The 13,731-nt window shown below is 32.4% G+C and overlaps 1 protein-coding gene across 1 annotated transcript in view; it reads left to right on the top strand.

The window, feature by feature from the left end:
* LOC119832417 (uncharacterized protein MAL13P1.304-like) overlaps positions 1–13,731 on the top strand; it is a 29,396-nt gene that overhangs the window by 10,368 nt on the left and 5,297 nt on the right. The gene's annotated exons all lie outside the window — the stretch shown is intronic.

Below are 13,731 nucleotides of genomic sequence, written 5' to 3'. Positions count from 1 at the left end.
TACGACTCATCTCTTCAAAACTAATATAATAAGATAAGAGCGGATGTTACAAACGTAGTAAATAATGAAAGATTGCATACTTTTTCTCAATTCATTTGCTTTCTTATTGGTTCAAATGATAGTCATATTGTTCTGATTTCTTTTTCAGTTTCTCGTTTAATGATCGGGCCAGTTGTTAAGAAATACTGTATTAGATAGTCCCTGTGACCACGCCCGTTCACGCTGTATCCGTCTAAAAGTCTTTAATTTCTAAATGATTTATCTTATATCTTTAAACGAGCAATTCTTGTATATATATATTTATATTATTTGGAATCTCGGAATCGGCTCCAACGATTTTCATGAAATTTAGTATATAGGGGGTTTCGGGGGCGATAAATCGATCTAGCTAGGAATCTTTTTTAGAAAATGTCATATTCGTGTTTTATCGACTTAAACTTAGCGACTCTTCCTGACATCTATTGGCGAATAATAATACTAATGCACGTGTTCACTTAAAAATTCCTAAACGATCTTGGAAAAAACGCTTATAAACAATCTAACTTCACGAAGTTAAACCGAGCAAAGCTCGGTCATCCAGGTACTTTAATTAAAAAGCGTCATGCACTTTAATAAATTCATGAGAGTAAGAAAACAATTTCAAAATGAGTTTAACAAATACTAATTTAAATCAATATTAAATTTAGGTAAAATACATAAACTCTTTCTTATTCTACATTATTTAATGTATTTTATAAAAATAACGTTACGTAAAATATGACTCTAGGTACTAGGAAATAATGATGACGTAATAGCAGATATCCGGAAACCGATATAAATAATGTGTATAAATAAAAGAAAGTGCAGTGAAAGTGGAACCTTGCACTTGAAAGTGAAAACCGACGTCGAGCTGCTTCCGATAATGGTTCGGCCACACAGAGCCAGATGTATTAACGGAAGAATTAGTTAGGCAATACCTAATAGTGAATTTTGTTTAAAACTGTTTTAATGTGAAGGAACTTTGAATTATAAGGTATCCTAAACTTGACGTTGCAACGCTTCGGCGAATGACCCGGGTTCGAATTTTGCCCCGTGGTTGAATTTTTCTGTTCTTAAACAAATCTCATTTAAGAAATACATCAAATAACGTCAAAAAAATGATCAGAATTGGATAAGTTTGACACAGATAGATAATACTCTGATTTATCACTTAGGTTACTCGCTTGTGAGTTGTGACGACGCGGATTCCAAAGGTATGACAAACTTATTGTCATATTTCTTAATCCTTTTTTGATAATATTATTGATAACCTTACCGAGAGAACAACCATCAGATTGAGGTTCATTTTAAAATTCATATAAAAAAGTACCCATATATAAAATTCAGATTAAAACGTACCTCATCAATTATTGTTTTTTCTTGTGTTTGATTATTTTTTTTATGATTTTTATCAAATTGTTAAAAGAAATATATTTTTGTTTTAGCTCTGTGTGGACGAACCTTGAAATGTTACCCATATATAATATATTAAATAACCGGCTTACGAAGAAAAGATAAATTGCATTATATTACTGTAATAATTGCGTACAATTTAGCAAATGTCACGTTATTAGATTTTTTTCTAACTCAGGTAGTAATCACAGAATATGTATGAAATATTAAATCATTGACTCAGTATTTACTCTCACTAATTTCTTAAGAAATCTAACGAGATTAACAGATTTATAAAATCAACTAGCTGCGCCCCGCGGTTTCACCCGCAAAAGTCCGCATTCCGTAGGAATATCGGGATAAAAAGTTGCCTATATGTTATTCCAGTTGCCCAGCTATCTACGTACCAAATCAAATCATTCTATCCAAATTATTGCAATCGGTTCAGCAGTTTTTGCGTGAAAGAGCAACAAACACACACACATCCTTACAAACTTTCGCATTTATAATATTAGTAGGATAGTAGGATTACAAAAAGTTAAAATATCACCTGTTAAGGGGGAATTTTACTAACTACTAAATAAGCGAAGATATGTACATTATTACGTGTCATTTAATTATCTGTTTGTAAATAAACATGTGCGTTATACAGGGAATTATTTATTATAACATCTGTACTTTTAAACGTTGACATAAGAACAACAAAACAATTTACAAATAAGAAATAAAGACACAAACGCAATCAGTATGAAAATAAATAATGACATAACGCTTGTATTGAATAGAAACAGCCCACAATAAACCAAAACAATAAAATTACCATAAGCAGATTTGCCATCACGAACATATCTTATGAATACACCTTTTTTCAAATCGGTTAGAGATAGCGCACTCTCGCCATTGTCTCAATAACAATGCGAAATATTTTCTATTGTTATTAATTTAACCCCTTTGAAAAATTTGTCGTACAATCTCTTAATATTTTATTATTTTATTGTCTTATCGACGTTGCTGTGAGAAAATTTGAATTTCACTGATGTAAATCTTAGGCCTATACGAAAAGAAATATGTATTATCTTGTTGCAAGACTTTTGATTATTATTCACTAGCTGAAAACCGCGGCGTGACTTGTGTGATACCCGGATAAAGGTCGCCTTGCTAATCCAGACTATAAACCATATCCAATCTCTGTACCAAATTATCTACAGATACGATATGCTGTTTTCGCGTGAAGGAGTAACGAATATCCATACATACATACATCCATACATACATCCATACATACATCCATACATACATCCATACATATGTCCATGCATACATCCATACATACATCCATACATACACGTACATTTCGCGTTTGTAATAATAGTAGGATAATTCATTTTGATAAAAATAGAGTATACATCACTGCACCAGCATTCTACCGTTTATATTTTTATTAAAAAGCTTCGTAGACTTTAGGTATTGAATCTTCCTTCGTTCTTACTTCGTTATAATATTACAATAGAATAAAAATACATCAGAAAATTACACATTAGATGTTACTACGTAACATTACATTGCTTCTAAAACACATATCCTCACATATCCTATTAATCCATCCGTAGAGGCGTAAGGTCTGCAATCGACCTTACGCCTCTCCAAATGTTCATAGGCGGTGGTAGCGCTTACCATCAGGCAACCCACCAGCTCCATTGCAAACGATGACATAAAAAAGTCATTACATAGTATAAAGCAGTCGCTTTCCGCGTCTTTATGTGTATATGCTTAGATCTTTAAAACTACACAACGGATTTTTTTGTTTTTTTTTAAAGATAGAGTGATTCAAGCTAAAGGTTTATAAGTATAACATCTATTAAACCACTTAGATATTAACACGTGCGAAGCTGCATGCAAAAGCTAGTAAAGTAAAAAAATCGTAAATCGATACAGATCAATATTATCGTAATCAAAGGTAATCAAATAATCATGTGAACTGTACACACTTTCCCTAAGTTTCACAGACAATTTCTCACAATTGTCTTCCATTTGAACGCATTTTGCCATCGTGTGACATATTATGTAGAAATCCATAACCTGGTTATGTAGGAAACTGTTCGATCGATATAAGAAATCGCTTATAGACTTGGCTTGTAATTGGGTGGTATTATGCAGTTTTTGTTTAATTAAATGCAACACTACTGTTATTGTTATATACTCTAACACTAGGTACCTAGGTGTAATTCCCACTTAAAATGTATTCCCAGAGGTGTTTGACATAAATATCTTTAAAAAGAGAGCTTATCACTACCTCCGAAACTCCGAAAGCCGACAACAGCTCCACAACAGCTATAACAGCTTTATTGTTGCTCATGGACAGAGGCGTTGCATCGTGTGATCCACGGATGCCCGCTCTGTTATAAAAAAAATGTATATATATATCCCAGCTTATTCCACACCCTTCCTATAAGTCTATATATCTTTATAGCTACGCAACGGATTTTGGTGAGGTTTTCTTTAGAGATTTAGAGATAGAGTGATTTAAGAAGGTTTTTTGTATAATAATATGTATTAAACTACTCCGAATTTAAGGCATGCGAGGCCGCGGGCAAAAGCTAATAAACAATAAACACAGGTTAGACTTTTAGCAATAAGTATATTCAATATAAATTATAATATTCTACTAATATTATAAATGCGAAAGTTTGTACGGATGTGTGTGTGTTTGTTGATCTTTCACGCAAAAACTACTGAAGTGATTGCAATGAAATTTGGCACGTAGACAGCTGGACAGCTGAAATAACATATAAGCAACTTTTTATCCCGATATTCTTACGGGATACGGACTTACGCGGGTGAAACCGCGGGGCGCAGTTAGTCATTTATAACATCATTATACAACATAATAATTATTTTTAACGATTACTAACGAAGATTATGGCATCATACAAATTACTAATCATAATATATGGAGTAATTTATTATTCAATAATGAAAGTGGGTAATAACAGTGGTACGGTTTTCATCAATATTGACCGCTCTGAAGTATGCTATAAGTGGAGATGGAAATATTATTTTCAATACAATAGAGAAGGATGGAGATAGTAAAATATTTCTTCAGAGTGGCTAGGGTCTTCGGACCGCAGTAGATGCCTGATTACTTCCTAAGATTTCCAAACTATTTTAAGTGTTGTAAAGAAAATTTTGTGTAAAGGGTTTAGCTCAAATGACACACCAGTTCAACAGCAATATGGGTTGACCTACCATGTTAAAATTGTTTTGTCTGATTCCCTTTCCTTAGACTTATGCAAGCGCATTACCTTAGATGAAGTTATTTCATGAACATATGAACATTGGGACTAACCCTACAATCAAAGTTCAAGAAAAACTAAGAAGGTTCTATTCGATTGTATTTTTATTACGCTAAAGCTTATATCTTTATGATAGCAAATTAACCTTTTGATTACAATTTATAATTTATATTGGTAAAATCGAAAAAGAAGCCTACCTCGTTATTAGTAGAAATGATTAGTTATTATTATAAGAATCTTGTTTCAAGTTTAGCCAACAGAAGCTGGATTATTATTTAGGTTATTCTGTTTACATCAATGCAGGTAAAAGCTATATTGCGTCGTAAAGTGAAAATAGTTAATCAATCATAACGATGTCCTCAGCGCATGCGCACCACGTACAGTTATGACATATTGAGTAAGCTAGGAAACTGCGATGTTTTGCGAGGTTAGAGACGTAATGGGGGTTTTTGTAGCGATAACAATTACTGGAAACGATTTGTCCGTAATTCGCTTCTTCTTGCGTACTGTATTTAAAGAGGATTATATAAGGAAAGAAAAGGGAAATAAACAAGTTGTCGTTCATATGTTCCTAACTGAATTTTGATATTAGGGATTACTTGCTAGTTTTTTTTCTACATTGTAACGGAGCGATTTTGTACTATAATTTTTGATTTGTCGAAATAGTGAGCTAGGGAGTGAATTTTTCTTACTATTTATATCCTTTACTGTTTATCACGGTTGAACATCTCATTCTCGAGAATCTTCTTTGGCTACGCTGGCTAACTAGCATAAGCATGAGGCTAGCATTCATACATTCGCTTCGAATTTATATTCTATTTGATTTGAAGTTATAATTCAATTACTTCTTGGCTTTAATATTATTAAGCAATTTTAATAATCTGTGGCGCTTCAGGTGAAGTGTTTGTTCATATTATGTCACCAAAAAAAACAACAATTCATAAAGTTTTTTTGCTACATTTCTTTGTTTTTAAGCAAATCCTTTACCACTAGTAAATAAATTGTTATTCGAATAAATATTATTTGTATCTTAAAGCTATCGTTAATAAAACAGTATTCAATATATTTATCAATGATCACATTGTACCGCAAGCCTATAAATAATAGAGAAAGTGTCGTTACGCTAATTACGGACATCCGATTACGTTTTTACTCACACGTCATTTATTTTAATGATTTTTTATTTAATCTGTTCCTTTCTTTGCGCCATATGAGGATAGCAGAGAAGTAGTTAAAGCTAACGGTTTGTTGTTAGATATTTACAGTCTGTTTCATTTTAACCAACTGCGATGAAAACATGTTTTAAGCCTCTTATGTGAGAGTGTCATTCAGTTGTAAAAATGCTGATATATCACGCGATGAACATTGAACTGATACTTTTAAAATTGATTGAATATATTGTAGTAAAATACAATCTTTACGTAATAATCAAACCTACTTATATTATAAATGCGAAAGTTTGTGAGGAAGTGTGTGTATGTTACTCTTTCACGCAAAAGCTACTGAACCGATTGCAATGAAATTTCGTACGTAGATAGCTGGACAACTGGAATAATATATGGGCAACTTTAATCCCGATATTCCTACGGGATACGGACTTACGCGGGTGAAACCGCGGGGCGCAGCTAGCATTTAAAATAAACAATGCTAACGTACCATAAAAATAACCGATGTGTAGTGGCGGAGCGGGGGGGTGGCGCTGGGCCCATGGCCCCGCCCTGCGAAGAATGGGAGTTAAAGAAAGTGTGCTTTATTAATTTGATAAATATAAAAAATACAAAGATAATTCGACAGACCGACACACAGACATAGAAGAACAACGAAGTTTTAATTACAAGGTCATGTTTTACCCTTTAGCTACAGAACCCTAACAGAGGCGGTGTATTTCCAGTAATCTCCAGGTACACTACGCCACTAGATACTAGTACTAAATAAATAAAAAATAATTATCACAACAACAGTATCATAATATTGCTGACTATTAAATGACAGCAGCGGAATTATGCCAATGCTCACAAATTGAGTATACTATCGCCGAGAAAGTTGAAATGTTAAATTGGGCATGCGATATATTTGGGCATGCCCCGTGCACATGCTGAACCATCATGATATATGAGACATCGTAATATATACCTTTCATTGTGATTGTACTAAAAATGAGGTTTATTAGACCGTTATTACAAGCGAAAGAAAGCTCGTCTAATAATGACAATTATTACAAACATGATTCGAGACTAGCGGTCCGTCCCGCGATGACCCTTGATATATTTAATTTTAATTTTACTAGCGGTCCGCCCCGACTTCGCCCGGTACATATAGCCTAATTATTGATGAAGACTATTCCTCAATAAATGGGCTATTTAACACTGAAAGAATTTTTCAAATCGGACCTGTAGTTTCTGTGATTAGTGCGTTCAAACAAACAAATAAACGCTTCAGATTTATAATAAAAAGTGCTAGCAACAGGGAATAATAATGATGTTTTGTTAGTAAAGACGCATGTGACAATCATACAGCATGGTTCGGTCGGACATGTAACTTACATAGATTCAGATTAAGCAGTCAAACCAAGACGCTGCATCTTGTGGATGCTGTTGGATCTGACGCTGACTCTATACCATATCCTTATTACAATTGTTTTCACTAAATCTAATTGGAGAAAAGTGAAAATATATATAAACGTGGATAGAAATTTAAAATATATCGCCTATCACTAAAATGTTACGTACATCACCTTTTAATAATTCTTTAACCTCATCATCTTAAACTATCTCTCTAACAAATATCATCTAAATCGACAAAGCTCTCTTTTGCTTTTTTATACTTTGTCATACTGCTAAAAAATTTTAAAACTAAAACATTTTAACTTTAGCTGAAGATTTGCTTGAACACTCTTATACCTGGAACTGTTTGTCCAATTTGGATGTAATTTGATTCAGAGATAGTTTAAGAGCCTAGAAATCAAAAAAGCTAGCTTTCTTCCCGGAAAAGCCACGGCAACGGAAACAATGGGGGCAAACCCCGGGACAGTCAGTTCCCTTTCACTACACGAGCGATGCGCGATCAAAGAAGCTACCTCATCAGCATTATATTATTAGAGCAGATAACAACATCACTACAGTATCTATACAAATTATTTATTCTCATAATGAGTCGTGAAAGCACGCACGAAAATCTAGACGGAATAAACACTAAGTGAAAAGTACTTAAGATGTATACTCTCTCATCATTGATGTGGCAGGGCTGTGAAACCTTGAGAGATAATTATTATTAATATATAAAGAAAAGACTTTAATATTAGAAGTGGTTATTTAATGTTTAATGTTATAGCATTGATTTGCTTTATAAATGAGATATTTTTAAGATACCATTCGATCAATGCGCGAGATTCGAACCCGCGTCTTCTGCTACGGTTAGGAGTGTTAATTCCAAACAACATGTGTGAAAACCTTTTGTATTGTATTTTTAGAAAATGATTCAAACAACGTATTATAAAAATGTATAATTCTTTCCTACAAAAACGGTCACCGACGTCCCTGGGTTGAGATACTCCAAATTCTATAATCTGATCAAACCACAGCAATTCCTTATCAAACACAAACACGTCAATCATTAAAAACTCACGGAGTTTTCGAGCAACAAACCCAAAAAATAGTCAAATTGAGAACCTCCTTCATTTCTTTATTCAACTTAAAATATATAGTTAAATATATAGTTTTTTAGAATGGAATTAACATACAAATAATGCAGCTACGTGATGATTTTACATTTTTATCATCAACACCAAAGTTTTTTTACGAGAAAAAAGATACTGAGCTGAAAGATGTTTTAAAATTTAAATACGTAAACAAATAAAATTAAAAGGTTATATGGTACAAAACAACCTGTTTCATAATTACCTTTTTATATAACAAAGAAATATTTCTAAAATGTTTTATTACATTGTTACATAGAGTCCAATGTGTAGTCAAAAACTTAATTATCAATAATAGAATTATACATACATACATACATACATACATACATACATACATACATACATACATACATACATACATACATACATACATTTTTGACATTTTTAAATTTACAATTTATAGCAATTACAATCTAGTTTATATAAACGTTTTGTCTTACATATATTTTTAAAGTTTACATATATAAAGCCGATGTTTCCCTAGCTAGATTGCAGGGCAACCTGTGTTTAGGAGAAACAGCTTGCTTCTAAATAAAATTTAAAATTACTAAAAATAAGTTAATAACAATAAAGTTATAATCATTAAAAATTCCGTTATCGTCCTGACACGATTTAATTTTTTTTAGTATTAAGAATTATGGAGTTTTGAAGGCATTACTACCAAATTAATAGCTATTTTGATAAACAGATAAATATCTATATATGTCTTGTAGAGGTACTAACTTTCTTCATAACATATAAACATTATAACAAATCATATAACATTTACGTATATTAAATATTACTTAGAATGTAGAAGATTTGCCTCATTTCTATGTATTTACCTTTCCATCGTCTATAATCGTTAAAGCGATGAGCAAAAACTTTTTAGTGCCACACTTATATTTACTATAAATAATAATAATAAACTATATATTAGTACAAATAAAAATGAATGTAAAACGCAAGTACGGCTCGACCAATTCCACAATTTATTTAACGTTTTTGTTAGGCTAATAAGCTCTGGCGAAGCCGGGGCGAACCGCAAGTATGTAATATTTTATATTATTTCACTATTAGAAAGCTGCACCCACTGACAGAAGCTATATACCACATGCAAAGCTGAGGTGAACTGCTAGTCTACACTAATATTAAAATTATGTTTGTAATGGATAAACTCAAAAACTACTTGACTGATTTTAAATTTTTTTTTACCATTATAGAGCTGCATCTTCACTGAATGACATAGGCTATATATGTACCACGGGTGAAGCCGAGGGGAACCACTAGTATTCTATATCTTGGTTATTTTAATTGTAACTGTGACTTCTTTTACTTTATCTTACCTTATTTTGAAATAGACAATCGATCACAGCTATCAAATAACAATGTTGACGACAGCTGGCCATTTATTCATTCACTTTCGCTGGAAACGAATTTTTGAATAATTATATAGCCATCAGAGGCGGGTGAGTGACCTTAAGCGTCTCTTGAATACATTTGTAAAATAACTATGGATTGTATGTATAATTTTAGACTGTCTTCGTACAGGTTTCATTTCAATTCAACTAATAAAAATCCGAAAGTTAAACATTCACAAAACATCGTTCGCTGATTATTTAGAATTAACGTTGTAATAACTTATTTCATGACATAGTTATAGACATTCACATACGTACGTACGCTTTGCGTGGCTTTCTACTGGTCAAAGAATTTTTAAAATCGGTTCAGTAGATCCAGAGATTACTCCTTACAATGACCAGTTATAAAACATTGTAAAATATTAATTTACTCTTTTTCACAAGTTTTATTTTCTGATGTATCCTACATCATGGAAGTTTCATCAAAATAAACAATTATAACATTTTATTTACAGTATATATGATAAAAAAGTCCAAATACCTTAGTGTTTAAGAACTACGAGTTTAACACACGCGTCTTTGTGAATCTTAAAATTCAGAAAGCTAACCTGACGAGCTTTCAAAAGACGAGTTTTCACTGCGCTACGGATTTTATGTAATCTGCTTTCAAAGTACATAAATTATATGGAATAAATCTTTCAATGTGCCATCGCCCTTTGGGGCCTGAATTAAACATCGCAAATTTATTCAGAGATTGTTATTTTGTAAGCCGAAATAACAAGATTCATTGCTTGGATTTATTTGTTATAACTTATTTGATTTTAAATTATTATACGGGAAAACACAATATATGTTATATGCAACATCAATTTTTTTTAACATAAATTCCTGTACACCTATCTAAATATACCTATAGTATAGTATAGTAATATATATATATATCTGAAGTATAGATAGACTAGGGTTAAATATCATTAATTTTTTAAACATCATACTTTTCTATACTCTACTTGAATACGTCAATATTTTTACTTCTGGAAATATAAATAATATAACCCATTACTATTATATATATTCACCAAATTGAATGGACTGTTTCTAGAAAATTCGAGACGAAACTCCCGGCTTCACGCCAACAGAGTTGACTTTCAATTTTATGTCTAGGAAATGCGTGCGCACATTGCGTGCACCAACATCAGCTGATTGGTGCGAGTTTGTTGAACTTTGCAACTTGAAATTAACAGAATATACACGTTTATAACATTAATCATAATTAAACGCATATTATTTAAATACTTAAATGCTTTTTCTTGGCTTATATTTCTAGCGGGCCGCGCTGGCTTCGCCCGTGGCGCTTATATAGCCCATAGCATTCGGTGAATTAATTTTTGATATAGTTCCGTAGTCTCTGAGATTAGCACGTTTGAATAAACAAACTCGTCGTCTTTATATTATAACTAGGTAGGATATTTATACGTCTCTCAATGTGAGAAGTATTATATTTTATACTAATTGTTATAAGTTTGTTATCTTGTATAGATATACAAATATGTTTAGTCGGTCATTCTCAGCGGTTTCTCGCATATAATCGGATTTCCGTTCAACAGGATTATAAGTGAAAGTTTAGCGGAATTTATCCATATAAAGTATAAGCCTACACTTTAATATCAGCGTAGTTATCATTACAGCACTGAGGTTCTATGAAAACTGTGAGAAAGTGAGTCGTTATTGTGCATAATTCTACATTTACTTAAATTCTTGGGGGCCTGGTGACCCGTAACAGAAGTATTTTATACTACTGTACGGGTAATGTTAGTAATAAGCAATAGATTTAACAATATATTGTACAGATAATCATTTGTGATGAGAAAATAATTAAATAAATTATTATTATTATTTACTAAGAATTATTTATTACTTAAATACAATCCGATCATGAAAGTGCTGGAAAATTGTTCACTTTTTAAACAATTTCAAAAGAGGAGGTTCTCAATTGTATTTTTTATATTTGTTACCTCATAACGTATTACTGGCTGAACTAATTTTATGGTGCTTATTAAAAAACCGGTGCCTCCAGTGTGGTCCTATTCAAATTAGGTCTAGTTCGTTCGAAGATAGATTCGTTATATGTAATCGCAAATCGTATGTTTTCTGACAAGATTAGAAAGTACGGTCTGTAGAAAACAACGCAGTTGTAACAATGTTCCGAAGTTATCTAAAAGTAATTTTGCTGTGAGCGATATGATTACAACAATAATTTAGCAAAGACGATCGAAACCATCAGAAAAGGTTGATCAATACTAAGCCATGGCTTCACAGCGTTGAATTTCGCGGTTACAAAATAAAAATATTACAACTATTACAGCACTTGGCTATTGCTTACGTAAAACAATAAAATCTATCTTTTATGGTGGACAGCCAGTGACCCGCGGCCATTTACTTCAGTGTTTGTACATAAGGTTATATCTTATTGCTTCTATTGTTTATTGTTAAAGTTCCTGGTTATATACTAGTAAAAAATGACGGTTTAAGGTTGTGTTATATCATCATCGTCAGCCTATATACGTTCTCGGTGCTGGAACACATGTGTCCTATGAGGTTTCAGGCCGTAATCCACCACGCTGATCAGGTGTGTGTGGGTAGATATCACATGTCATCTTTTTCATGATGTTTTCCTTCACCGTTTTAAGAAGAATGAATTGGAAAATCAATTTATTTCCTGCACGCTCGCTTGGTCTCGAACCTCGACTTTATTTGGAAGTCCGAGGATCTCACTACTGAGCCACCACTGCTTTGTTACCTACTATGTATAGTTATCCGCCCCAACTATATAATATATCATGCAGTCGTGATGTATAGCATAGCTTCCTTTTCCATTAAGTAGATATAAAATATAATGTAACATTGTTTTAACGGAGAAGCCACAGACAACCGAAACATAGTTTACAACTAGTTCAGTTAGTTAGTCAGTGGGTCGTATAAAAGGTGTACTTACATCATTTTACGTCAATAAGTAAATAAATAAATAAATAGCATACTATAGCATGAGTAGTATAGTATAGACTATAGTAGTTAAGGATCACTTATATATCCAATTATAAGTTTTTAGACCATTTCAATTGTTCTTTATGTTATGACTTTTTTATGAGTGGAGCACACGGCTGGTTAGGTTTAGTATGTAGGAACCCGACATAACTGTCGGATTCCAACACACTAAAACCTCACTGTGTCCCGTCGAACCGATTCAAAGGCCAGGGATTCGGATTCGTCCGCAACCCCCTCGACATCCTTCTTAAAAGCTAAGTTATAACATTCCATTTTCTTCACTCATCATTTAATATGTAATTGTTTATTTAAAGAAATACGTATACTCGTACTCTGCTATTGAAATGGCATACAGCCATAATCACTGAGCTCGTTTCGCAAAGTGTAAAATGAGAGGATTTCGTAGCCATTTTTGGATGTTACTAATTGAAATAACACCGAAGCTGATACTTATTAAATTGTATACTCTGGCAACAAATTTAGTTGCCATTTCATTTGTTGTTAAACTACCTAACCTTTAGAAGAACCGTAACATGAGCTATATTCAATTATATTCAATTTGAGGATAGGGCGTGGTTCAAACACTCTTCTTTTCAGGTACTAGGGGTGGCACAAAGAATATTTTTTAATTACAGTTACGTGTTCCTTTTGTTAATTAATAATTAGCAAAGACATGTATTAATTAATTAGTCTAAACATTTGCAATTTTTGAATTTCGAATTATATAACAAGAAAATATCTATGACATGAAGAAAATCAATTAATTGTGCTTCTCTTATAATTGCCAAAAGAGCAAAATCTAACCCTGAAAGATTTTTTCATATCGTAGTAATAGTTCCTGATATTGGTGTGTCAAACAAACAAACTTTACAGCAATCTATTATAAGTACTGAGCATGTTTAGATAAAACTCATTTTCTTCTATTAATATTGTAAAAAGATCATTG

The sequence above is a fragment of the Zerene cesonia genome, chromosome 15, assembly GCF_012273895.1.
Source record: "Zerene cesonia ecotype Mississippi chromosome 15, Zerene_cesonia_1.1, whole genome shotgun sequence".
In the NCBI taxonomy this organism is placed as follows: domain Eukaryota; kingdom Metazoa; phylum Arthropoda; class Insecta; order Lepidoptera; family Pieridae; genus Zerene; species Zerene cesonia.
This window is presented reverse-complemented; position numbering and strand designations above follow the sequence as displayed.